Source organism: Panthera leo, chromosome D4 (assembly GCF_018350215.1).
Source record: "Panthera leo isolate Ple1 chromosome D4, P.leo_Ple1_pat1.1, whole genome shotgun sequence".
Taxonomy (NCBI): domain Eukaryota; kingdom Metazoa; phylum Chordata; class Mammalia; order Carnivora; family Felidae; genus Panthera; species Panthera leo.
Genome location: NC_056691.1, coordinates 71399601 through 71424860, shown reverse-complemented (window position 1 = coordinate 71424860; position 25260 = coordinate 71399601). Strand labels below are relative to the sequence as shown.

At 38.0% G+C, this 25260-nt stretch overlaps 1 protein-coding gene across 1 annotated transcript in view; it reads left to right on the top strand.

Annotated features, from left to right (window-relative positions):
• Positions 1-25260, top strand: part of LPAR1 (lysophosphatidic acid receptor 1) — a 358989-nt gene that overhangs the window by 103715 nt on the left and 230014 nt on the right. Inside the window, exons 6-8 of the mRNA XM_042912683.1 lie at positions 8093-8165; positions 9416-9509; positions 11354-11388. The gene's annotated coding sequence lies outside the window, so the exon portion shown is untranslated. The remainder of the gene's footprint in view (positions 1-8092; positions 8166-9415; positions 9510-11353; positions 11389-25260) is intronic.

The following is a 25260-nucleotide window of genomic DNA, read 5'->3' as shown; positions in this document are numbered from 1 at the left end:
ATAAGTCAGAGAAAGACAAATACAATGTGATTTTATTTATATGTGGAATCTAAAAAGCAAAACAAATGAATAAGCAAACAAAAACCAGAAATAGACCCATAAATACAGAGAACAAACTGATGGTTGCCAGAGGGGAAGTGGGTGGATGGGATAGGCAAAATGGGTGAAGGGACGTGGGAGATACAGGCTTCCAGTTGTGGAATGAATAAATCACAGGAATAAAAGGTAGAGTATAGGATAAGTAGAATATAGTAAATGGTATTGTAATAGTGTCATATATAGTGACATATATATATATAGTGTCATAATAGTGACAGATAGTAGCTACATTTCTGGTGAGAATAGTATAACAGATAGCCTTGTCCAGTCACTATGCTATATACTTGAAACTAATGGAACATTGTGTGTCAAGTGTACTTCAATTAAATCCGTTATCAATAAACTTAAATACTAAAAATAATTCATATCCCATTGTTTGATCCACTGAAACAAAATTAGAAATTAAAAATTAAAAATTAAATCAGCTCACTGGAAACATTTTAAAAACTGTCAGGTGCTGATTCTTTTTCGCTGTTTATGTGTTCTCCCATTTTATATAGTAATAGAATTTTTAATTTAGCACTTGGCCATCCAGCGAAAGACTACATTTCTCAGGATCCTTTGATTCTAGATGTGGCCATGTGACTAAATTCTAATGTGGATGGCAGTGATATGAGCAATGTATACTTTGCAAATCCTTTCCTTCCCTCTTATGCTTCTGTGGGCTAGAATGTGGATATGATGTTAAGAACTACTTCAGTGATCTGAAATCATGATGTGGAGACCACATACTGTGGAAATTGGGTGGTAAATATCTTAGCAAGATAGAAAAAGGTCGAGCTGTCCTCAGCCCTAGCCTCCTACATGGACATTTACCTTATTTTAACCACTCTCCTCTAGGGCCTCTCACAGCAGCCAAACCTGATTTCTAACTAATTTGTCTCTTTTCTTGAGTTAAGTAGGAAAAAAAATTGCAGCTAGGATTATTGAAAATGATGATGAGAACACTGAATGTAAGTTCTTTATTTTAGCGGGGGAGGGACAGAGGGAGACGGAGAGAGAGAACCGTAAGCAGGCTCCACCACGGCTTGGAGCCCGAGGTGGGGCTTGATCTCACAACCAGGAGATCAGGATCTGGAGATGCAAAATTCTATACCCATCTGTGATAAAATTCAAGGAAAACTTAAGGATAGACAGAAATACCTTAATATGAGAGTAAGTCTCTCAATCTAACATCAACATTCTGCTAGTGGCAAATGCTAAAGGCATTTTATCAAGAGGACAGGAATATTAGCTCTCATCATTTTTCTCCTTTCAAAATTTTTTTAACGTTTATTTATTTTTGAGACAGAGAGAGACAGAGCATGAACGGGGGAGGGGCAGAGAGAGAGGGAGACACAGAATCAGAAGCAGGCTCCAGGCTCTGAGCCATCAGCCCAGAGCCCGACGCGGGGCTTGAACTCATGGACCGTGAGATCATGACCTGAGCTGAAGTCGGATGCTTAACCGACTGAGCCACCCAGGCACCCCTCCTTTCAGTTTTACTGATATGTAATTGATATATAGCACTGTATGACATATTTCCTCATTTTTAAAAATAGCTTTTTGGTAGTTCAAGCCAAGAACAAGGCAACACTGTCATTATTTCTTAGTGATATGCTCAGTGAAAAACAAACAACAACAACAACAAAGCCTAGACAGAAAAGAATAATGGAAATAAGGAAGTCAGTTAAAAAAACTATACTATGATTTTGCTATATATGAGAAACAACCCACTGATGAGTATGATGGAAAATATATAATTATAATTTCTACAAAAGTAATTTTTAAATTAACTAAGGAAGAAACTTAAAATGATATACAGAGAGTGTTCAAATACAAATGAATAAATGGAGGTATAACGTGTTTCTGATAGATTGACCCAATATATTACCAATTCTTCTTGGGTTAAAAAATAAACATTTTTAACACTGTTTTTAGTGGGCATAATTAATATAGTAAAATGTAAAAACTTTGATTTTATAGTTCAATAAATTTTTACAAATGTATATACCCCTTATGACCACTACACAAGATATAGAACATTTTCATATCCCTAGAAAGTTTCCTTATGTTCCTTCCCAGCCAACATTCCAACCCAAAAGTAATTACATTGTGGTATCTGTTATCGTGGATTAGTTTTGCCTGGTATTGAAATCCATAAAAACGCAACTCTACAGGAGGGTCTTTGACATATATCATTTTTTGTTTCTTTTCCTCTGTGGGGGAAAAATAATCTTAAAATTTGAATAGGTTTTTAAATGATAATTTAAAAAGGAATAAAAAAAGTAGAGAGTGAATTGCCTACAACATAGCTAACATGAAGTACTTCACAAACCTGCTTTGCTTCCGTTCAGTCTACTTCACTAGCTGATTTTTTCTGTGCTCATTTTGTGGTACTAATTTTAATAGTGTTCCTTTGTGTAAATTGATTTTCCCAGAACTCACCAGACCATAGGTCTGGATAGGGTGATTGTAGTAATAAATTCTCCTGGCACTTGTGCAAGACTAACAAAGAATGTCCAGGCTTTTAAAGTCTTACCTGGTTATTTTTGTGGTGTCTTACTTTAGCTCATGTTGTTCCTCCCTATGCACTGTTTTGAATATCTAATGTTCACGAAACTTGCCGAGAATTTTAAGTCAGCATCATCACTGCTGCTGGTGTCCGCCATGATGACATTGATGACATTGCCAAATGACTACATTTCTTTTCCTTCCTTGGGGAAGTAGCTCCTTTACCTCTCTTCTGCTGTCTACCCCAAGGTACTAGGTATGCCCTTTTATTCCATCCCAGTTAGAGAGTAGTCTCCCAAGCAAAGTTCATTTGAACTTTTTCCAGACACAAATGAATGCAGACAAATGAATACCCAAGCCACCTAGTCCACCTCTATGTGTCATGTCCAAATATGAATGAATCTTCCTTACGATCATCTATAATACCCAAGAACGCATTCCTAGGCTGAGTTAGAAGGGATGGTGCTCCATTCCATTATCAATTTTCGCATTTTCCTTCACACAGGTGGAAACTCTACATCAGCAATGACTGTATTGCTAATACTTGTTTGACTTCAGTTAAACATTTGGCTTAATGGCCCTCATTTCCTTTCTCCAAATGACAAGTCACTATCTTTCCCTATATTCCAGTGACACTGAAGCACAACTGATGGACTCTAGTGAAACAAGTGGCAGGGAGGCCCAGGACAGACAGTGAAAAATCTTGACTCTAAACCAATGAATCAACTAAAGAGGCAAAAACCTCCCTAAGAAAGAGGACTGACCTTCTGAGCTTTTGCCCCTCAGGGAATATTAGTTTCACCTTTCCTGCTAACGTGATGGCAACCAGGCTGGGAACTTGGGATAGATTATTTATTCAATGTGACAGCCTCTCCTCCTCTTTCTCTCCCTCCTACCCTTTACCCATGACCTTTCCAGACTCTTCAAGCTTTCGTAAAACAAATATCATCAAAGAATCAGACTTAGGTGGTTAGGCATTGATCACCTGAGTTACCTTTGTTTCCCTTTGTCTCAGAAAACAAAACTAAACAAAACACCCCACTCAAACAAAAAACCACATTTAAACATTTCCCAGGCGCTCTTTACCTATAGAAATTAATGGCAGCAACAGCAGCCTTTTAAAAATGTTAAATTATCTCACTGATTCTCAGAAAAAACAAAAGTGCTGTAGTTCCAACTGCCTGTGTGGTAGAAAGAAAGATGAATTCTTGAAAAAGGCCGGTTGAGTACGGCTTTCTCTTGTTAAAAGAGAGATTACTCAATGGGAACTGAAAGATCACAAATCTGCTTTTGGAACCGAAAGATAGAGTTATAATACCTTCGCAGAAATAAAACCTCCTCCCTCATTGAGCTACTCAAACATTGCACTGCTTGAATAATGTGCTAAGTTAAGTAGGGAGGCCTGTGATGCAGTAATTACCCCAAGGAGGCTGCAGGGAAAGGAAAGTACATTCCAGACACCTAATCATTTACAATTGAGTTTAATGAGGTAGTAATTTACAGCTTTGGGGGTGGAAGTATGGAAAGGTCCCTGCCAGTAACTGGGCAGACTCTTTTAAAATCCTGAAGTTTAATGAAGGCATTGGAGGGTGGAATCATGCGGCCAACCTTGTGTAATTCCATCTGCTCTGTGCTTGGACAGGAAGTAAATGACAGGGCACTTGGGACCTACATCTGGAAACAACATGTTTCAAAGGATTTTATAAATCCTGAAGTAAAAGAGGAAGAAGAAGAAAGAAAAAGAAGAAGAAGAAGAAGAAGAAAAAAAACAGAGGTGAAAGGGCATAGTTATGCGGGGGATGGGGAGGCACAACAGAGAAGGGTCAGTACAGGTTCTTTTTAGTTGGAAGAAATAACATTTTCTAATGTCATGGTCAGTCATTGATAATAACTGACAAAGCATGCTCACCAAGCCCTGTGTGCAAACACATCGGACTGAGCTTTCCTTTTTGGATAGGATTTGGGTGAAGACTACAAAGCAGTCCAGGTCCACTGAACTTACCTGAACACCCCTTGTCAGTCTTTCAGTAATGTTGCTGGCACCTTCTTTATTGTCATCACTGAATGGTTCATAATTTACTGGGTTAATTGAGTTGTTCATTGGTACTTTTTAAATGCAGCTAGCACATGAAGGGGGTTTATCTTAAAGAGGCAGAAAAGGCTCAAGGCACAATTACGGAGCACGGGGGCAAAAAGTAGCTACTAGACTGGCTTTTCAGTAATCACACCAATGATGGACATATACACAAATCAGGATTTGATAGTGTTTTCTTCTCACTAGGGCTGGCTGTTCTTCATATTTTATTTTGTGTTACCCCGTTTCAACTCTCCCAAAGCAAGCCTCGTGCTCCCCAACATCCAAATCCTCCAAAACACTCTCCTGTTTGTAGCCAAGTTTTCTCATTCTTCTCTAGATGTTTCTGAAAGTAGGGAAGAAAGTGGATGGAATAATGAGAGTAGATGAAATGGAATAGAGAAGAGTCATTACATTTCTTGAATTTTAAGAGCATGGATCCAGGTTCAAACTCCTCTTTCCAGCAGTCTATCACAAAATATTTAAGAAGAAGGTATTATGTGCCTGTGCGCCAGGCAGGCGAGTGGTGTTAAAGGGAAACCAGACTTAACAGCAATCGATGCTACTTATCGTGATCACAATCACATTCATAATTGAAATCAGTGCTTGAGCATTTACCCCATGGTAGGTGGTTTCTGTGTATTGTTTTTTGATACTTTCTGAAAGTATGAAACAGGCCATACTTTTATCCCATTTTGCAGATGAGAAACCAGAGGCTCAGAGAAGTAAATAGCTCAAGGATAGGAAGGATAATAAGTAGAATGGAGAATTCAAACTCAAGTCTCTGATTTGAGAGCCTGCAGTCTTAATTCCTTTGTTATATTGCCTTCAATGTTATATGTTTGGATATCAGATTGTAGGGACTTTAAAAAGATTTGGCCACAAGGCAGAGTGAGGGTCCCGATGGCATTTAGGAAACCATTCCATTCCCCCCAAAGCAAAAATTCAATCTTTAAAGTATCTCATATGATATTTGAACTACCGGATACAGGAAAAGAAGGGTTTTTTTCTCATGTAATATATATTTTTTTACCATAGCTTTTCGAATCTGGCTCAGAAAAAGGGGGAAATTAGTGGGAAATTAGTTTTCCAAAGCTTTATTTTTCTATTTTCCAGAGAATGAATTGTTTTCCATGTCTTATTTTGAACACAGTCTTTTTCTGATTAAAAATCATAAATAAGTTTTTTAGTTTCTCAAGATCTATAATCTACCTTTTGAAAGTCTGGGTAAAATCTGCACACTGGAATAATAATTATTCTTTGGAAAGCTATATGTGCCTATTCACAATAGGAAACATGTGACAAGGTGTTTAGTTATGGTTTCAATCTGCATGAACTGGGGAGGGCTTTCACGTTAAATAAATCTTCACATATGTGACAAAAACAAGCTTCCATACACCACCGGTAATGCCAGCAGTGAAATCTGAGACCAGAAGTGCTAATGAGGGTGGAAAAAATTTGAAAATTTTAATATTAAGCTCCTATTTCTCTCTCTTTTCAAGCCTGCAGAGTTAAAAGCCTGATTTTTGGAGTTTTCTTTGGTACTGCTAATTTATTTCTAGTTTTAAGGACATTATACTGCTAATCTTAGAAAAACAAATCTCTAATACTTAGTTAGCCACAAATAAGACTATCATCACTCTATAGAAGGTCATAGAGCTATTAAGTCAGCAACTTCCCATTCCCTGGACCAGTGGGTACCAACTTGTCTTGGATTGTTGATATCAGATACTACTCTCATGATGCAAGTTGTGCCGTATTTATCACCTCTCATATACCTTTGGCATGACTCAAACACAAATTGAAAATAAAAATTAAATCCGTGTATCTACTAAAATTCACTTTGATTCTCTTTTTTATCCTTTGGAGAAGGATACCAATGTTCCATTTGTTTAGCATAAATGGGGGTTGGGCTCTTCTATTAAATAGATTTTCTTGTTTGTTTCTCCAGAAATTTTACCTCTTCAATTGCAGGCTTTAAAAACTTGCAGCCAGATTCTGTGGATATCTCTAAAATGTATGAGTTCCTTATCTACTTTTTCAAAAAAGGTACTGAATACAACTCAGTCGTATCCTACCAACCTCCGATCATTGTTCTAAACACGTGTCTTATGCTGCCCTGTATTCGGATATCTTGCAGGAGAATCACTGCTGAGGTGTGAAGGGCTCTGGAGGTGTGAAGGGCTGTGGTAAGGCTGAACGAAACCAGACTAGGTCATTTATGTTCTTGTAAAGGCTTCTGGAAATTGTGTGTGTGTCTATGTGGGAGTGTGCTCTCTCTAGTACCTCACCGTTGGTCACTTTTAAGCTTCTGTGGTTGGAATACCTAACCCTAAACTTGTGGCTCTGAGAGAACCCACTAAGCTTCTTGTGTGTAAGCTTGGGTTTTGTGACATCTGCTTGGGTCATTTAGAGGCTGTGGTTGTTCCATTTCTCATTCTGGATTGTGTAGTAGATATATGAGATTGCCAGATTACTCACCTCTGAGTAAGTAGGCAATTTCTCTAATGTTATGCTTATTTTGCCAACCATTAAATGATTTCACAAGTCTCCATGGCAAATCTCCTTTCTATTGTAGACCCTGCTTCACTAATGATACTGCCATCTATTTCAATCACCTCATCAGAGGCACAGGTTGTGGCATGAGGCCTTGGGGTACGTGATTTGAAAGTCAGGTACAGCTGACTTTAAATATCTGCTCCCTAACTGGATAATTGCATCATCTCAGGCATGGTCATTTATTTATCCCACTGATCCATTTAACAAAAATTTATTGAATATTTACTATGTGCCGGGCAATGTTCTGGGCCTTTAGGGTAGAGTTCCTGGAAGCTATAGATCAGTTGGGGACAACAGGCAACAAACAAGTGAGTGATTATATGGTATGTCAAATGGTGGTGGGGCACAAGGGAGGTGGAGGACAGGGTGTGAGAGAGGGAGACAGGTCAGGGGATATTTATGAAAGCTGTTTCAGTGGAGTGCTTGGGAAGAAAGCCTAACAGGAATGCATTCGAGAGAGAATGGGAAGAGTGGGATTTGAGACACTCTGTATAGTCAACATTTCATAGAATTTTTGCAGTGGGGTAAGGCAGAGATGTATTGCGGTAGCTGGGAGGGAATGTGGGGTCAAGTGAGGGTTTCATTTTAAGATCTAGCATTTTTGTGTGCTGTTGTGAACGATTCAGCAGACAGAGGGAAACTGAAGAAGCAGGGGAGAGAGGAAACAATTGTTGAAGTCGTGTTCTTGAGTTGGTGACAGGGATGAAATCTCCCACACAAGTGGAGGGCTTGGTCTCAGCTCGGAGGCCATGAGTTTATCCACAGCCACAGGAGGGATGATGGAGGATCAGGGCACACATGCCCGTATGTCAGCAGACGTGGTGGGGAGTACATCAAAATCTTTTCCTGTTGCTTCTGTTTTCTCAGTGAACAAGCAAGCAGTCTCAGCATCCGAGAGAGAAGGGGAGGAAGCGTTGGACATGTGAGGACACAGAAAAAGGTACAAACTAACCGTGTAGAGTAGGCAAGTGAATGAGCTATACTTAAATACAGTTGAATCACCTGGAGGCTCTAAGGGACCATTTGAGATTAGTGATCATCAGCGTAAAGCTACATGAGTTAGTGGAAGCACTGGATATTTCTGCCTCCATCCTCTCCTCTACTATGTATGAATTTCTATTCCCAGCCCCGAGTACACTACCTTCTCATTATAGATTTTTTTTTTTTTTTGGTAAGTACGTACTGAATGGAGGAAGGAAAGAAAAATAAAAATTCTGCCTCTTATTTCCGTATTCAGTCCTTATAGATACCCTATTTCTGGCATTCAAAGATTAAAAAGCAAATCACTCTATACTTTGTATCTCTAGAGATAGATTAACAGTGATTTTTCTTTGGATTTACTTTGGAGATTCCATTTATTTTACTGAATATTTCTTATTTTTCTTCTGGTATGTCCGAATGATGAAGAACATTTCTTGGCACCCCTTTAACAAGACAAAGTCAGAAAAGATTTATTTTCTAACAACTGTTTCCCTTCCAGATAATGGCAAATTACATAAAACATTTCTAGGTCAACCAAGGCAACTGAGAAATTTTGACTTTGACCACGGCTGAGGCAATTTGCTGTGGAGATGGCTGGAGGCGCACACAGCCTCCTGAAGCCAGTTGGGGGGCTCTAATTGATTTCAGATGTGCTCCAAATAACACCGAAGATAAATGTCCCAGAGGTAGATTATTGGAGAGCTCTTTAGCTGTTTCTAATAAAACTTTCTTAAAAATTCCAAGTTTTTTTTTTCTACAGATGCATATAATAATTCTAGCATGAACTAGAGGGCCTGAATGCAAACTACACGTTTGTTAATAATTTTCCATTTCCCCCTAATAATGAAAGGAATTCAGGGTTTTGGTATGAAAGCTGAAAATTATGGATAACTTTAAAGAAGAAAATAGAATCACCAGATATTTACATACATATATTTATCTAGTTGTGATCATATAAAATGAAGTTTTGTGTATATTAATTTTTATGTGATATATTATGAGCCTTTGCTCTCATCATTACAAATTTTTTGAAGTATGAATTCAGTAGTCTTATAATATTGTATAGTGGTGTCTTTTCTTCTCAGTTTTCCATGTAGTCTTGGGGATTCATAGAGGTGTCTTAAGGGCCACCACAGGGCTTGGGAGAAGCAAGAATTGGGAGAAGCAAGACCAATGGATTCCATGGCTTCCCTTGCACTTTTCAAACAGGTTCACAATGAACTACTTTAGATACTGGGCTTCTGCACAAAATTCTCCTTAAAGAAGAGTTCCCAAGCATATCAAAATTTGAAATCAATTACCGGTGAGCCATAATTTATTTAATCATTTGGTATTTCATATTCAGTTTTTCTATAGTTCATGTCATATCATGAACAATTTTGTACATACATATATATACATACATATATATACATTCACACATAATTCCATAATATAGATATATTAAATATAATAATGTATAAAATATATGAATAAATATATATATTAAAAATGTATAAAGTATGGGGGCACCTCAGTGGCTCAGTCGGTTGAGTGTCCAATTCTTGATTTTGGCTCAGGTCATGATCCTAGGATTGTGGCATCAGGCTCTGCACCGAGCACGGGGTCTCCTTAAGATTTTCTCTTTCTCAGGGCGCCTGGGTGGCTCAGTCGGTTAAGCATCCGACTTCAGCTCAGGTCATGATCTTACAGTCTATGAGTTCAAGCCCTGCATCAGGCTCTGTGCTGACAGCTCAGAGCCTGGAGCTTGCTTCAGATTTTGTGTCTCCCTCTCTCTCTCTGCCCCTCCCCTGCTCATGCTCTGTCTCTCTCTGTCTCAAAAATAAATAAAAACTTTAAAAAAAATATAAAAAAAAGAAGATTTTCTCTTTCTCTCCCTCTGCCTCTCTCCCCCACTCGCACACTGTCTCTCTCTCTCTCTTTCTCTGTCTCTGTCTCTGTCTCTCTCTCTCTGTAAAAAAAAAAAGTATAAAGTATATAAATATATAATTATTTTCTGGGATATGCAAATAGATAAAGGATATATAAATAGGTTTATAAATGGACCTGGATAGTGGGTCAGACATAGTATGTTATATTGTGCTCTGTAAATACAGCCCAGAGTACGGTTGTGTATCTTCAACTCCTAATGGCAATGTGGGAAAAGACTTGTCTCATAGCACACAAATTGCATTTTCCTGGTGTTATTTTCCATTTGTTGGTGAAAAAGTAACACATCACTGTTATTTTAATAAGCAATTATTTTATTATGGTAAGACTAGCCTTTATTCACATGATTATAAGTGATATTTTCTTACACAAATTTTCTTTGCTACTATTTTTATTGGGAGCAGTAGTGTTTTTCCAATGGCTTTTAAGACTTAGAAGTATGCTTTGCATATTAAGGGTATCAACTTTTTGCCTTATTTGTGGCTGTTTTTCCAGTACATCACTTAAGTGTTATGATAGTTTTTATATCATTTAACATGCTTTATGGAGTCTAATTTATCAGTTATTTGCTTTATGAATCTTTCATGGCCTTTACACTTGGAAAATCTCTTTCCATTTACTTAGACATTCATCTATAATTTCTGATATTCCAAAAGCTTCATTAAAACATTAATATTGGGGTGGCTGGGTGGCTTAGTCGGTTGAGCATCCAACTTCAGCCCAGGTCATGGGCTCGTGGTTCATGGATTTGAGCCCTGTGTCAGGCTCTGTGCTGACAGCTCTGGAGCCTGAAGCCTGCTTCAGATTCTGTGTGTCCTTCTCTTTCAGCCCCTCCCCGGCTCATTCTCTCTCTCTCTCTCTCAAAAATAAATAAACATTAAAAAATATTTAAAAAAATTAATATTAATTCACAGGAGTTTCCTTGGGATCAAGATATGCTTTGTTTTAAATTTATAATAGCTAATTTTAATGTTATTTTTTTGAATAACCCATACCAGCTTTATTGGATTATTAATGTAGGAGAATGCACTGATTTTATATATTGACCTTTTATACAACAATTTAGCTAAATTGTGTTGTTTGCTCTGGTAGTTTATGTGAAGAGTTTCTTGGAGTTTCTGAATGTTAAAAAATATCATCAGGAAATAATTGTTTTGTTTCTTCCTCTCCAACCTGTATGCCACTTATCTTTTCTTCTTTCCTTACCCCTCTGGCTAGGGCATCTGGTACAATGCTGAATGGAAGTATTGATTGTGAGTACCCTTATCATGTTCCTGTCTTTGAAGCAATGCTAACTTCTCACCATTCAGGGTTATTGTTATAGGTTTTCAGTAGATTCTGTTTATCAGGTTAAGGAAGCTCACTTTTACTTTTATTTGCTAGGAGTTCTTTAAAGTCATGAATTATTTTTGAATAATAAAAAATAATTTCCCTCATCCATTGATATGTTCATTTCTTTCCTATTCTATTTTGTGAAAGTGTTTAGATTAAACTAATTAGGTTTTCAGATGTGAACCCATCTGCAATTGAACACCATGTATTATTTATTTTATACACTGCTGGATTCAATTTGATAATATTTTATCTAGGTACTTTTTGATTTATATTTTTAAATAAGACTGGCCAATTCTCCTTTCTTGCAGTAGTATATACCTTGGAATCAAGGTTATATAAGCAATACAAAGTGAATTGGGGAGCATTCCTTATTTTTCCATCTTTTGGAAGAGAATATTTGATAGAGTTAGTCTGCAAAACCAAATGGGCCCAAGTAAACACTCGGTGTATGAGTGTGTGTGAGTGTGTGTGTGCATACATATTTCATAATAATAACAAATTTATTCTGGCAGGTTGTCTGCAGAAGTAGACATGAGCAATGGGACAATGTATACACATGAAAGTCCCCCAGTCAAGAATTAGTCTATTCACCGTTTTTTGAACTTGGGCTGGTGTGCCTTGCTTTGGCCAATAGAAGCAGCTTTGGTTGTGCTGTGCTACCTGTAGGCCTTTGAAGACCAGACAGCTTGGGTTCTGGTTCTCTTGACATGATCAGCTGCTGTGTAAAGAAACTCACACTAGATTACCAACAGAATCCAGGGGGAGAGATATTGATGGTGGGGGAGGGAGAGAGATGAGTGTGTGGGAGAGAGAGAGAGAAGAGAGGAAGGGAGGTGGGTGGGGGACAGGGAGGAAGGCCAGCCAGTCTCAGTCCAATCCTGCCACCCCAGATGAAGCACCAGACACATGGTCAAAGCCATCTTGGAACATCCAGCCCCAGCTGAGGTGCTGTAGTCCACACAATATGAGGTGGAAATAAACTGTCTATTCAGAGACATACCAAAATTTCAGAATCATGAGAAGCAATGAATGCTTTTTTTTTTAATTTTTTTTTTAACGTTTATTTATTTTTGAGGCAGAGACAGACAGAGCATGAATGGGGCAGGGGCAGAGAGAGAGGGAGACACAGAATGGGAAGCAGGCTCCAGGCTCTGAGCCATCAGCCCAGAGCCCCACGCGGGGCTCGAACTCATGGACCGCGAGATCGTGACCTGAGCTGAAGTCGGACGCTTAACCGACTGAGCCACCCAGGCGCCCCAATGAATGCTTTTTATACTAAATTCAAATGTTATCCTTGGGTCCGTTTCTGTCTCTTATCATTTATGGGATTGATATCATCGGGCATTTTTCCTGCCCGTCTCTCACATTGCTGTTAATATTATTTCATTACATATTTTACTCTGGTAGTGCAATTCCCTTGTTTTATTCTGGATTAAAAAAATTTGTAGCTATTCCTGTCTCTTTTTTCATTCAGGTGAACTTCAGAATATTTTTGTCAATTTTCTAAACCCTTGGGAAGTTTCATTAGAATTACATTAAAGTTATTAGTTATTTTGGGAAGGATATTTGCATTATTATCTTTACAACCCAAATCATGATTTGTCTTTTCATATTTTCAAATACTTTTGCATTCCTTAGTAATTATTGTAGTATTTACATTTATTACTTAATTCTTCACTCACTCACTCATTCATTACTAATTCAGAGGGTACATTTCTTTCTTATTTTTTTAAGATTTTTTCAATTGCAGTGTGGTTAACTCACAGTGTTATATTAGCTCCAAGTGTACAATATAGTGATTCAGCAATTCTCTACATGACTCAGAGTTCGTCATGATGGGTGTACTCTTAATCTCCATCACCTATTTCACCCATCGCCCCACCCACCTCTCTTCTAGTAACCATCAGTTTTCTATAGTTAAGGGTCCGGATTTTTTTTGTTTTGTTTGTTTTCTATTTTTGGTTTGGTTTTGTTTTGTCTCTTTCTCTTATTTCCCCCTTTGCTGCTGTTTTTTTTTTTTTTTTAATATCTTAAATTCCACATATGAGTGAAATATGATATTTTTCTTTCTTTGGCTTATTTCACCTAGCATTTTGCTCTCTAGATCCATCTGTATTGCTGCAAATGGCAGGATTTCATTCTTTTTTAATGGCTGAATAATATTCTATTCTATTATATATCTATATATTATATATATTCCATTATCTATATAGCTATCTATTTACTATCTGTCATCTATCTATCACGTCTTCTTATCCATTCATCTATTAGTAGATACTTGGGTTGCTTCCGTAATTCAGCTATTATAAATAATGCTGCAATAGATACAGGGGTGCATAAACCCCTCAACTTATTGTTTTCATGTTCTTTGGGTAGATAACCAGTAGTGCAATTACTGGCTCATATGGTAATTCTATTTATAATTTTTTGAGGAACCTAAATACTATCTTCCACAGTGGTTGCACCATTTTGCATTCCCATCAACAGTGTGCAAGTGTTCCTTTGTCTCCACATCCTTGCCAATACTTGTGTCTTGTGTTCTTGATTTTAGTCATTCTGACATGTGTGAGGTTATATTTTGTTGCAGTTTTGATTTGCATTTCCCTGATAATGAGCATTTTTTCATGTGTCTGTTTGCCATCTGTATATTTTAACTGGATTATTTGCTTTTTTGGTGTTGAATTATTTAAGTTCTTTATATATCCTGGACACTAATCCTTTACTGGGTATGTCTTTTAAAAATATCTTCTCCTGCTCAGTAGGTTGTGTTTTAGTTTTCTTGGTTATTTCCTCTGTGGTACAAAAGTTTTATATTTTGAAATAGTCCCATCAGTTTATTTTTGCTTTTGTTTCCCTTGCCTCAGGGGACATATCTAGAAAGATTTTGTTATGGCCAATGTCAGAGAGATTACTGCCTGTGCTCTCTTCTAGGATTTGTATGGTTTCAGGTCTCACATTTAACCAGGTCCTTAATCCATTTTGAGCTTATTTTTGTGTATGGTATAAAAAAAAAAAGGTCCAGTTTCATTCTTTTGCATATTGCTGCCCAGTTTTCCCAACACCATTTGCTGAAGAGGCTGTCTTTCTCCCCATGGTATATCCTTGCCTCTTTTCTCGAAGATTAATTGACCATATAATTGTGGGTTTATTTCTGGACTCTCTATTCCATTCTATTGATCTATGTATTTATTTTTGTGCCAGTTCCATACTGTTTTGATTGCTACAGCTTTGTAATATAACTTGAAATCTAGACTTGTGATACCTCCAAATTTGTTTTTCTTTTTCAAGATTGCTTCAGCTCTTTGGGGTCTTTTGTGGTTCCATACAAATTTCAGAATTGTTTGTTCTAGTTCTGGAAAAAATGCTGATGGTATTTTGATGGGGATTGCATTAAATCTGTAGATTGCTTTGGGTAGTATGGGCATTTTAACAATATTTTTTCTTTCAATACATGAGCATGGAATGTCGTTATTTGTGTCATCTTACATTTGTTTCAGCCGTGATTCATAGTTTTCAGAGTACAGGGCTTTCACTTCCTTGGTTAAGTTTATTCTTAGGTATTTTATTATTTTTGGTGCAATTGTAAAGGATTGTTTTCTTAATTTCTCCTTCTGTTGCTTCATGAATAGTGTATGGAAATGCAGTGAATTTCTATACATTGTTTTCTATACATTCCTGCAACCTCACTGAATTCCTGTATCAGTTCTAGTAGTTTTTTGATGGAGTCTTTGAGGTTTTCTATATATAGTATCATGTCATCTGCAAATAGTGTAAGTTTTACTATTTCTTCCTTACTATTTCTTCCTTTCTTACTATTTACTATTTCTTCCTTTACTATTTCTTCCTTACTAGTTTGGATGCCTTTCATTACTTACTCTTGTCTGAGTGCTGTGGCTGGGACTTCCACTTCTGTGTTGAATAAAAGTGGTGAGAGTGGCCATCCTTGTCTTGTTCCTGACCTTAGGGGAAAAGCTCTTAGTTTTTCCCTGTTGAGTATGGTGTTCGCTGTGAGTTTTTCATGTATGGCTTTAATTTTTTTAAAAAATGTTTTTTTTAATGTTTATTCATTTTTGAGAGAGTGTGAGAGAGAGAGAGAGTGAGAGAGAGCAAGCTTGAGCAGGGGAGGGGAAGAGAGAGGGAGACACAGAATCTGAAGCAGGCCCCAGGCTCTGAGCTGTCAGCACAGAGCCCAATGCAGGGCTCAAACCCACGAATCATGAGATCATTACCTCAGCTGAAGTCAGATGCTTAACCGACTGAGCCACCCAGGCACCCCTCATGTATGGTCTTTATTATGTTGAGGTATATTTCCTCCAAACCTACTTTGTTGAGTGTTTTTATCATGAATGGAATTTATACTTTGTCAAATGTTTTTTTCTGCATTTATTGAAATGTGCATTTTTTCTGCATTTATTGAAAAACCATATGACTGTATGGTTTTTATCCTTTCTCTTAATTGATGTGACGTATCACATTGGTTGGTTAATGAATGTTGAACCACTATTGCATCCCTTGAATAAATTCCACTTGATTGTGGTGAATGATTTTTTTTCAATATATGAAATTTATTGTCAAATTGGTTTCCATACAACACCCAGTGCTCATCCCAAAAGGTGCCCTCCTCAATACCTATCACCCACCCTCCCCTCCCTCCCACCCCCCATCAACCCTCAGTTTGTTCTCAGTTTTTAAGAGTCTCTTATGCTTTGGCTCTCTCCCACTCTAACCTCTTTTTTTTCTTTTTTTTTTCCTTCCCCTCCCCCATGGGTTTCTGTTAAGTTTCTCAGGATCCACATAAGAGTGAAACCATATGGTATCTGTCTTTCTCTGTATGGCTTATTTCACTTAGCATCACACTCTCCAGTTCCATCCACGTTGCTACAAAGGGCCATATTTCGTTCTTTCTCACTGCCACGTAGTATTCCATTGTGTATATAAACCACAATTTCTTTATCCATTCATCAGTTGATGGACATTTAGGCTCTTTCCATAATTTGGCTATTGTTGAGAGTGCTGCTATAAACATTGGGGTACAAGTGCCCCTATGCATCAGTACTCCTGTATCCCTTGGATAAATTCCTAGCAGTGCTATTGCTGGGTCATAGGGTAGGTCTATTTTTAATGTTTTGAGGAACCTCCACACTGTTTTCCAGAGTGGCTGCACCAGTTTGCATTCCCACCAACAGTGCAAGAGGGTTCCCGTTTCTCCACATCCTCGCCAGCATCTATAGTCTCCTGATTTGTTCATTTTGGCCACTCTGACTGGCATGAGGTGATATCTGAGTGTGGTTTTGATTTGTATTTCCCTGATGAGGAGCGACGTTGAGCATCTTTTCATGTGCCTGTTGGCCATCCAGATGTCTTCTTTAGAGAAGTGTCTATTCATGTTTTCTGCCCATTTCTTCACTGGGTTATTTGTTTTTCGGGTGTGGAGTTTGGTGAGCTCTTTATAGATTTTGGATACTAGCCCTTTGTCCGATATGTCATTTGCAAATATCTTTTCCCATTCCGTTGGTTGCCTTTTAGTTTTGTTGGTTGTTTCCTTTGCTGTGCAGAAGCTTTTTATCTTCATAAGGTCCCAGTAATTCACTTTTGCTTTTAATTCCATTGCCTTTGGGGATGTGTCGAGTAAGAGATTGCTACGGCTGAGGTCAGAGAGGTCTTTTCCTGCTTTCTCCTCTAGGGTTTTGATGGTTTCCTGTCTCACATTCAGGTCCTTTATCCATTTTGAGTTTATGTTTGTGAATGGTGTGAGAAAGCGGTCTAGTTTCAACCTTCTGCATGTTGCTGTCTAGTTCTCCCAGCACCATTTGTTAAAGAGACTGTCTTTTTTCCATTGGATATTCTTTCCTGCTTTGTGAAAGATTAGTTGGCCATACGCTTGTGGGTCTAGTTCTGGGGTTTCTATTCTATTCCATTGGTCTATGTGTCTGTTTTTGTGCCATGGTGAATGATTTTTTAAAATGTATTGTTGGATTCAATTTGCTAACATCTTGTTGGGGATTTTTGCATCTACGTTCATTAAAGATATTGACCTGTGGTTCTCTCTTTTTGTGGCATGATTATCTGGTTTTGGAATCAGGATAGCGCTAACCTCATAGAATGAATTTGGAAGTTTTCCTTCCTCTTCTGTTTTATGGAAAAGTTTGAGAACTATTTTTTTAAATTGAATTTTTATTTATTTTAAGAGAGAAAGAGAGCACAAATGAGGGAGGGGCAGAGAGAGAGGGAGAGAGAAAATCCTAAGCAGGCTCCATGCTGTCAGTGCAGGCCTGATACAGGGCTTGATCTCACGAACTGTAAGAATGATTCATAACCTGATCCAAAATCAAGAGTCAAACACTTAACTGACCGAACCACCCAGGAGCCCCAAGTACTGTTTTTTAAATGTTTGGTAGAATTCTCTTGTGAAGCCATCTGGTTCGGAACTTCTGTTTGGAGTTTTTTGATTACTAATTCAGTTTCCTTTCTGGCAATCAGTCTGTTCAAATTTTCTATTTCTTCCTGCTTCAGTTTTGGTAGGTTATATGTTTACAGGAATTTATCCATTTCTTCTAGGTTGTCCAGTTTGTTGGAATATGCTTTTTCATAATATTCTTTTAAGATCCATTATATTTTTGAGATGTTGGTTGCTATTTCTCCTCTTTAATTTCTAATTTTGTTTGAGCTCTCTCTCTCTCTCTTCTTGATGGACCTGACTAGAAGTTTACCAATGTTGTTGATCTTTTCAAAGAACCAGCTTCTGGTTTCATTGACTTTTTTTAGTTTTTATATCATTTATTTCTGCTCTAATCTTTATTATTTCCTTTCTTCTGTTGGTTTTACATTTTATTTGTTCTCCTTTTTCTAACTCCTTTAGGTGTAAGTTTAGGTTATTATTTGGGTTTTTCTTGCTTCTTGAAGTGGGCCTGTATTGCTATAAACTTTTAGAACTGCTTTTGCTGTGTCCCAAAGATTTTGGACCATTGTATTTTCATTTTCAGTTGTCCCCCATACATTTATTTCTTCTTTGATATCTTAATTGACACATTTATTGTTTGTAGCATGTTATTTAATCTCCATGTATTTTGTGGTCTTTCCAAAATTTTTCTTGTGGTTGATTTATAATTTCATTGTGTTATAGTCAGAAAAGATGAATGGCATGATTTTGATCTTTTTGAATTTGTTGAGACTTGTTTTGTGCGCTAACATGTGATCTATTCTGGAGAATGTTCCATGTGCACTTGAAAATAATGTGTATTCTGTTCTTTTAGGATGGAATGTTCTGAATATATCTGTTAAATCCATCTGGTCCAGTGTGTCATTCACATACTGCATGTTTTACTTGTAGATTTTCTGTTTGGATGATCTGTCCATTGATATCAGTGGGGTGTTAAAGTCCCCTACTATTATTGTATTACCATTGATTAGTTCCTTTGTTTGTTATTAACTGCTTTAGTATTGGGGTATTTCCATGTTGAACGCATAAATATTTACAATTATTATGTCTTCTGTTGGAATGCCCTCTTAATGATTATGTAATGTCCTTCTTTGTCTCTTGTTACAATCGTTGTTTTAAAGTCTACTTTATCTAAGTATTGCTATCCTGGCTTTCTTTTCACATCCATTTGTATGGTAAATATTTCTCTACCCCCTCACTTTCAATCTGCATGTATCTTTAGGTCTGAAATGAATCTGTTATAGGCAGCATATAGGTGGGTCTTTTTGTTTTTATCCATTCTGTCCCCCTATGTCTTTTGATTGGATTGGAGTATTTAGTCCATTTATATTCAAAGTAATTATTCATAGGTATGTATTTATTGCCATTTTGTTATTTGTTTTGTGATTGTTTTTGTAGATCTTCTCTGTTCCTTTCTTCTCTTGCTCCCTTCTCTCACCATAAGTTGGCTTTCCTTTCTCTTTATTTTCTTGAATATATATTACTGGTTTTTGATTTGTGGTTACCATTTGTTTTGTATATAACATCTTAGGCATATAGCAGTCTATATTAAGTTGATGGTCACTTAAGTTTGAGCCCATTCTTTACTCCTCTCCTCCCCACATTTTAGTTATGTGGTGTCATACTTTACATCTTTTTATTTTGTGAGTCCCTTGACTGATTTTTATAGATAAACTTATTTTTACTGGTTTTGCACTTCCTACTTTGCTTACTTTTACTTATGGTCTTTCCTTTCCATGCAAAGAGTCCCCTTCAACATTTCTTATAGGGCTGGTTTAGTAGTGATGAATTCCTTTTACTTTCATTTTTTTGGGAAACTTGTTATCTCTTCTATTCTGAATGATAGATAGCCTTGCTGTTAGAGTATTCTTGGCTGCAGTTTTATTCCTTTCAGCAATTTGAATATATCATGCCATTCCCTTCTCGACTGCAAAGTTTCTGGTGAAAAATCCACTGATAGCCTTATGGGGTTTCCCATGTGTGTAATTATTTTCTTTTCTCTTGCAGCTTTTAAAATTCTCTCTTTACCACTATTTTTTAGACTTGTTAATTATTATGTGTCTTTTTGTGGATCTCCTTGAGTTAATTTTGTTGGGGTATCTCGGTGCCTCCTGGATCTGAATTTTTGTTTCCTTTGCCAGATGAGGAAAATTTTCAGTTATTATTTCTTCAAATAAATTTTCTGCCCCCTTTTCTCTCTCTTCTTCTGAGATCACTTTAATGCAAATGTTATTAGTAGATGGAGTCACTGAGTTCCCTAAGTCTATTCTTATTTTGCATAATTCTTTTTTTCTCTTACCTGTTCAGTTTGATTAGTTTCCATTACTGTATCCTCCAGGCTGCTGATTTGTTCTTCTGCTTCCTCTGACCTGCTGTTTATTCCATCTTGTGTATTTTTAATTTCAATTGTGTTCTTCATCTCTGAATGATTCTTTTTAAAATCTCTTTGTGAAGGGTCTCACTAACGTTCTCCACTCTTAACTCCATTGAGTATCTTTATGATCATTACTCTAAATTCTCTATCAGGCATATTACTTATCTCTGTTTTGCTTAGGTCTCTTGCTATAATTTTGTCCTGTTCTTTCATTTGGGACATATTCCTCTGTCTCATCATTTTGTCCAGCTCTCTGTGTTTGTTTCTGTGTTAGGAAAGTCAGCTAAGTGTCCTGCTCTTGAAAGTAGTAGGTGGGGCACACACTATTACTAGGTGATGGTGGTCCTCTGCCAGAGGCTAAGCTATAGCCAATGGAGGCCAATATGCAAAACATGTATGGGTGTGATCTGCAGTGCCTGCAAGTTTTACAAGCTGGTTCTCTGCCACAGGGGATGTGCAGCTGCCACTGAGACCAGGGCTGGCTGGGCCCATCTGCAAAGCATGTGGGGGCAGGTGTACAGTTTTAACAAAGTGTGCATGTCCTCCATGGGAGGTGACTGGTGGCTGCTTCTGGGACTGAAGCCCTGCAAAGCAGGCAGTTGGGAGACTTGGTGTTGGCAAGGTTTGTTGGGGGAGGTGACCCACAAAGCCAGGACTGAGGCTAGCTGGCTGCACGGGGTGGGGTGCTGTGTAAGCAAGTTATGTAGTAAATGCTGGTGCCACGCTGGTTCCCTGAGGTGGCTGTGTGTTTGTGCTGGGAGGGGGGTGAGTAGGGGTGGTAATGGCACCTGCCATATCCTTTGTTTCTGGAGGTGTCTCCCAGTGATCTCTGTCCTTCTGGGCTGGTAAAGAATTCTCCCTTCCCTATGTCCCAGGCGTTTCTCAAACTGATACTTGTATGCTGAATTTCTGTGGGCTGTTGTGCTGTCTCCTTAAGAGTGGGGACTTGGCTTCCTATCATCCTCTCTTTCCCAAAGCTGAGCTGACCAATTGTTAAAGTTCCCAGCTTTAAGTCACTGGTTGTAAGAATTCATGAAATTTGGCCCCTCTAGTTTTTACCAAATATTGTGGGGATTCATCTTCCCTGTGCAGGCTACCCAGTGTGATAGTCTTTTTCTCTCCATACTGGCAGCTCCCTTCCTCCTACAGACAGGCCCACATGTCCGTTTAGCTCCCTATCAAGTCTCTGTCCTTCCTACCCATCTGATGTGACCTCTTCTCTACATTTAATTGTGGAGCTTATTCTTCTAGTCTTTGGGCCATTTTCTGGGTTATTTGCATGAATATGAGTGTTACCTAGTTGTATCCATAGGAGGAAGTGAGCTCAGGGTTCTCCTATTCTGCCATTTTCCCTGGAACCAAAGGACACATGTCTCATTGAGCTCAAATTTACAACCCATTACTAGCGAGTGTACAGGACTTTATAGAATGTGCTTTGGATACTAATCCTGTCACCTGGTATTATTTTATTCTCTCCTTCACCCTCTTTTTTATTTCATTTTTTATTTTATTGTGGTTCTGATATATTAGGGCTATCTGGAATCATACTGCAATACATTAATGACTGAACTTTTATACCCACACCTTGCTAGGTCATTGGATCCAGGCTGCCCCATGATGGGTATGACCATGGAGAAAGCAGTTCTAGGTAGAGGAGGCTGACCCTGAAGTTTCTGTCAGCTGGAGGCTTGCTACTGACCACATTCCTCTTAGCTGAGCAGTGAGTCCATTCTTGAAGGGGGACCTGGACAGTGTATTGCTGTGTTCAGCACAGTTCTGAGAAACTTGGGAAGGTCATGTCTTTGGCCATGCCAAATGGAGGTGGACAAAGTGGTTCTCTAAAGTATCTGCTGTTTCTTGCTGTTTTAAATTCTCTGTTTCTCTCAACCACAGCTTTTCCTCTTTTCCCTGATGGGTGTTTATTTAACTTGCTTTAAAGTCACTGGAGAAGCTTGACTTACAGCTTTGATGTAAAGAGTGACTGCAAGACCCTCAGCATGTAGCTGTTCACACATAAGCCACAGCAAGGCACAGCCCTGACAGAGCAAGAGGCCCCATTTCTGGCCCTGGAAGGAGATTCCAATTAAATAGTATTCATGGACTTACATTTAATTGAAACCTTTTGGCATGCCATTTTCATTGTTTCATCTTTCTATAGTGTTTTTGTGCTTGAAGATTTGCATGCAGTGCTGACTCCTAGACTTTCTGTAAGTAAATAGACCTAAACTTTCATTAATACATAAATTGGCTGCCATTTGCATTTCTCTCCATCTGGAATATGATGTCTCATATTTCCAATGGACATTTTGTCCCTGAAGCAATTTAATCAAATTCATCTGATGCCATCATTTTTTTAAAAATCTGTAAATTAAACAAAATTATTTTTCTCTTTTTATATTACGTGTTTCTTAAATCTCAATTAAACATTTTCCTTAGGATCGTTATCTACGGAAAGGAAGACAAATTTTGAAATGGATATAAAGGGGGGCACCTGGGTGGCTCAGTCAGTTGAGCTTCCGACTTCAGCTCAAGCCATGATCTCACGGCTTGTGAGTTCCAGCCCTGCGTCGGGCTCTGTGCTCATGGCTCTCGGAGCCTGGAGCCTGCTTTAGGTTCTGTGTCTCTCTGTCTCTCTCTCTCTCTCTGACCCTCCCCCTCTCACGCTCTGTCTCTCAAAAATAAACATTAAAAAATCTTTTTGAAATGGATATAAAGGTAGCAGAACCCCAAACAGGTTTTTTAAAATAAATTATGTAAATAAACAAGTTATTTACATAGTTGTATGCATTGAATTTCCAAAGAAATATAAAAATCTATTTACAATGAGATACTCTCAGGAACTAATTTAAAAGAGAAATCTGTGATTAAGGTATTGTAAACAATTAATGGCAACTGTTTAATAATGCTTACTTAGATATGGTGCTGCCAAATATGCTTTTACTTATTTTAATTTTTAATTTTTTCTTATTTTTTTAAATGTTTTTTTTTATTTTTTTATTTTTGAGAGAGAGAGAGAGAGACAGAGTGTGAGCGCGGGAGGTACAGAGAGAGAGGGAGACACAGAATCTGAATCAGGCTCCAGGCTCTGAGCTGTCAGCACAGAGCCTGATGTAGGGCTTGAACTCACAAACTGCGAGATCATGACCTGAGCCAAAGTTGGGACCTTTAACCGACAGAGCCACCCAGGTGTCCCCAAATTTGCTTTTAAAACACAGTGTATGATATGCTCTTTCCCATTATTTCATTAGGCTCTTGTTGGTATGTAACACTAAATAAATAAAGACCCTAAAACCAAACCAAACTAAATGAATAAAGCCCCGAGAAACTACAGGTACTAGGAGACCACATTCCAAAGAACAGAAGGAAATTCCATCTGCTGCTGTGACACAGAAGCTGGGTTGAATCTAAAGGATCATGACCTCTACCCTCCCCTACTAACGCCATAGTGCACGGCAGGTGGGAAAATACAGCAGAAGGAGATTTTTACTCGTCTCCAGTCTCTGGCCTTAGCTCTGAGACATGGAAGGCTTGCAAGCTGGCCCTCTTCACCACCTCATATATATGCACTTTTTGATAAGGGTGCCAAGTATGCTTCTCTCTCTCCAGTTCCTAGCCCCCATCAATATCTTCTCTTTTTCACTCATGGCAGCAACCTGACGGTTTCACAAACTATAGGAGAGGAATACAAGGATGTGTTGTTTCCCAAGAGGTGTATTTACTTCAGTTGAGAGGTAATAGGTCAGGGAATAAATGGAAAGAATGTGGAGGGTGGTAGGAAGCCTTTCTGGGTAGTAGACCTGAACAGAGTAAAACCTCAGGCTGTAGCCAGATGCCTAGAGCCACACTAGAAGGTGGGGTACATCAGTGGGTCTGAGGTGGAGATCCAGTCAGGATGCAAATAAAGGGAAGAAGAGTGAAGATAATATACCTATTCTAGTGGAAGGCAAAATAAGGTCCAAGTTGATGTCTGCTTAAGCATGAAAAACAAGACAAAATGACATGCAGCCTATGAAATGTCCTTAAATTTGCATTTTTCATGCCATTACAACATAAGCATTTAAAAAATGTTATTAGAAAGTTACTTGCAACATATTTCAATGGCCATATATTACACTGAATGGATGTACTAATAGTCTCTTAATCTCCTAGTCTCAGGTATTTGTATTATTATTTTTCACTAACATAGACAAAAGTGTAATAGCCAAATCGGTGACAAAGATCCTATTGTAATCAATTTTTTTATTAGAAGGGAATTCTAGAACTGTGATTACTGGTAAATTACGACTAGTTTTTAAATTATCTTACTATACACTATACGGTTACTTTCCAAACACTGTAGCACTTTTTGCCACCACCACCAATTTATGAGAATGCTTATCTTAGTGGACAGCTACCATCAGTGGGCTCTTGTGTTTGTTTTCTTTTAACAACATCATGCCTGAAAATATTTCTATATTATCATTGTAATAATTTCCTTAATTAATAGGAACGTTGAACATTCACAATTATTGGAAGCAATGATTATTATACTCTCTCTTTTTTTTTAAATCTAATGTTTATTTATTTTGAGACAGAGAGAGAGAGCAAGTGGGGGAGGGGCAGAGAGTAGGAGAGAGACAATCCCCAAGCAGGCTCCATGCTGTCAGTGCAGAGCCCAACATGGGGCACAATCTCACAGACCGTGAGATCATAACCTGAGCCAAAATCAAGAGTTGGTCACTCAACTGACTGAGCCACTCAGGCGCCCCTATACTCTCTCTCTCTTTTGTGAAATCTCTTATCATATATTTTCATTTATTGTGCTAGTACTAGGAAAAATTTTAATGGTTTAATTTTCTATCCAGGTAAAGGGGGAAGACAGTTTTGTGATAGTCAAATTATAGGTTATATCACTAAATTAAACCATGAGAGCCATAAAATCCTCAGTATTTTTGAAAGCCTATTTTTAGAACTTAAATATCTATGATTTAGAGTGCC